General features: G+C 46.5%; 1 protein-coding gene across 1 annotated transcript in view; it reads right to left on the bottom strand.

Moving 5' to 3' along the window:
• The window catches only part of PAPSS1 (3'-phosphoadenosine 5'-phosphosulfate synthase 1), a 109,297-nt gene that overhangs the window by 86,935 nt on the left and 19,220 nt on the right, over positions 1–3,142 (bottom strand).

Genomic DNA, 3,142 nt, shown 5'->3' with positions numbered 1-3,142 from the left:
TTTATTTTTGGCTGCACTGGGTCTTTGTTGCTGTGCGTGGGCTTTCTCTAGTTGTGGCGAGCGGGGGCTACTCTTCGTTGCAGTGCGCGGGCTTGTCATTGTGGTGGCTTCTCTTGCTGCGGACCACGGGCTCTAGGTGCACAGACTTCAGCAGTTGTGGCACATGGGCTCAGTAGTTGTGGCTTGCAGGCTCTAGAGCACAGGCTCAGTAGTTGTGGCGCATGGGCTTAGTTGCTCCATGGCATGTGGGATCTTCCCCGACCAGGGCTCGAACCCATGTCCTCTGCACTGGCAGGCGGATTCTTTAATCACTGCACCACCAGGGAAGCCCCTGATTCCCAAATCTTTATCTCAATTCTACACAACGTTCCTGAGCTCCAGAACCAATTTCCCAATAACCCAGTGGTCATCTTCACCTAGATACGCCACCAGCATTTCAAACCTAACCCAGCTAAAATCAAACAGTCATCTTCTCCCTTCCTATCCTATATTTTCTAACTCAATCATACCATCTTCTCTTCTGAAAGCACCATCCTTCATGTTCACCCCCAAATTCAGCAATCAACCCGGGCACCACGTTCCACTGATGCTACAGGCTCAAGAGCCCTCAAATACGCCCCATCTTTTCTATTCCCATGGCCGATACCTGAATTCACTCCAAAAGCCTCCTGACTAGTCGCCTACCTCCAGACCCTTCCCATTCCAGGCCTTAAGGGTGACCTCACTAAAATACAAAGGCACCAGAGACACTTTTCCCCAGTACAATCTCAAACTCTCGACCATCTGTGGGGCAAAGTCCCGAGCAGTCTGGAGTTCACCATCAGACCTCTGCGAATCGTTCAAGCTTCATCTCCCCTCACGTTCATCCGGCAGAGCAGCCAAAACAAACTACCTACAGTTCCCCAAAGACCTAAGTCCCTCACATTTCCATGCTTCTGCAAACCCTGTAGCATCTCCCCTGTGAAATAGTTTTCTCCTGCGAGAAAACTGACTCATCTTTCATGACCCATTTCAAGCAGCACTTCCTCTGTGAATCTTCCATAGCACCTTTATACACATGTACCTAATCACTTGCCTCACGATACTGCAACTGTTCGCATCTCTATGCTCCCACTACCTACTGACTCCTCAAGGATAAGAACTATCGGGTTTATTTTTACAACCAAGATGCCCAAGGTTAGTGGTGACAGAGAAGAATACACATATCCTATAATATATGATTTGGTCCAAATATTATCATAAATTTTTTTTTTTTTTTTTTTTGCTGTACGCGGGCCTCTCACTGTTGTGGCCTCTCCCGTTGCAGAGCACAGGCTCCGGACGCGCAGGCTCAGCGGCCATGGCTCACAGGCCCAGCCGCTCTGCGGCATGTGGGATCTTCCCGGAACGGGGCACGAACCCGTGTCCCCTGCATCGGCAGGCGGACTCTCAATCACTGCGCCACCAAGGAAGCCCTATCATGAATTTTGACATGACCTAAGCATAGTCCGAACCTCATTTTCATTCTTAGTGCTTTTGGGGGTGAGATCAAGAAAAGTGTTGTTCCGTGTTATGGAAACAAGGGAGCCAAAAAAACAGATCAGCGTATACTTTTAGATACCCAGGTCTCAGCTGCTCGCTCTCCAAATTAGGTGTTACTTTCTCTTTTTCCAAGAGTTGCAGAGCTTCCCAGAAAGTGCAAGAAAATCACTGTTACTATATTACTATGAAAACTGTTTATATCCTAGAATTCAGGAACTCTAACAACTCTCATTCTCTCATACACTTCATTATTCAGGATACCTTAAACTGACATACTGACACCGATCCCAGTGTTTCAGGAAAATGAAAAGTACCTAGTCCTCAAAGAACCTTTTAGGACTCCTGCCATGTGTGAACTTGTATGATTAACACTCAGTCTCACACTTATCTATAACCCTTACAGCTCAAATTTAGTTTTTGTTTTAAAAAAAAGTCTAAGTAACCATCCAGATTTATGATACAGTACTAGAATTGCACTATTATTTACTACACTTACTGAGTATTTATTACACATCAGGCACTATGCTGAAAGCTGTGAATGCATGATTTACCTAATCCTCAGAGCAACCCTACGAGGTAGGTATTATCTGAGCTTGGAAGGTTAAGTAAATCGGCCAAGGTCCTAACAGTAACTGGCAGAGCCGAGATTTCAGTCTCTTGTTTCTGGCTTCAAAGCCGCTGTGTTTAACTACTACACTAACTCACCTGTTCTTTCATATCTGGGCTCCCTAAGAGGCTATGCTATTATTTAACAAACACTAAACATCTACTGTGTTCCAGGATCAGGGCTTGGCATCAAGATTATAAAGATAAATCAGACGTAGTCCCAGCCTTCAAAGAGCCAGTGGGGTTTAGAGACAGCAAAGCACAGTGGGCAAGAGCACAGGTTCCACTGATACTGTCTGGGTGCAAATCCTTGCTCTGCCATGTAGAGTGTGTGAGGTGGGGTGATTGACACCTCTGTTTCCTCACCTCCACCCTCCTCACTGGGTGATGAGAACTAAGTGAGCTAATTCACATAAAAGCACTTTAAAACTGTTACCAGGGCTTCCCTGGTGGTGCAGTGGTTGAGAGTCCGCCTGCCGATGCAGGGGACACGGGTTCGTGCCCCAGTCCGGGAGGATCCCACATGCCGCGGAGCGGCTGGGCCCGTGAGCCATGGCCGCTGAGCCTGCGCGTCCGGAGCCTGTGCTCCGCAACGGGAGAGGCCACAACAGTGAGAGGCCCGCATACCGCAAAAGAAAAAAAAAAAAAAAAACTGTTACCAGTACACAGTAAGTGTTCAATCAACGTTAGCTGCTATTATTATCATTATTATTACTGCTATTAGCACCACCAACCAAAGGACTGGTATTTATAATAAAACAATGTGCTATGGTACAATAAGAAGGGCACCAAAGACAGGTACCCAACAAAGCCTGAGAGACTTAGGAGGAAGAAATACCTAACCTGAGTCTCAAAGCATGAACAGGTGTCAACTGATGCTGAGGCGAGGCTAAGAGGAAGGAGAAGAGGGCCTTCGAGGCGGAGGGAAACAGAATTCTCGTGGTGAGAAACAACGTGATTTTTTTCAGAGAAATACAAAAAAGTGAATTAGTGCTTTATGGTCTCTAAAATAAGA

This window comes from Lipotes vexillifer, unplaced genomic scaffold, assembly GCF_000442215.2.
Source record: "Lipotes vexillifer unplaced genomic scaffold, Lipotes_vexillifer_v1.1 scaffold22, whole genome shotgun sequence".
Classification (NCBI taxonomy): Eukaryota; Metazoa; Chordata; class Mammalia; order Artiodactyla; family Lipotidae; genus Lipotes; species Lipotes vexillifer.
This window is presented reverse-complemented; position numbering and strand designations above follow the sequence as displayed.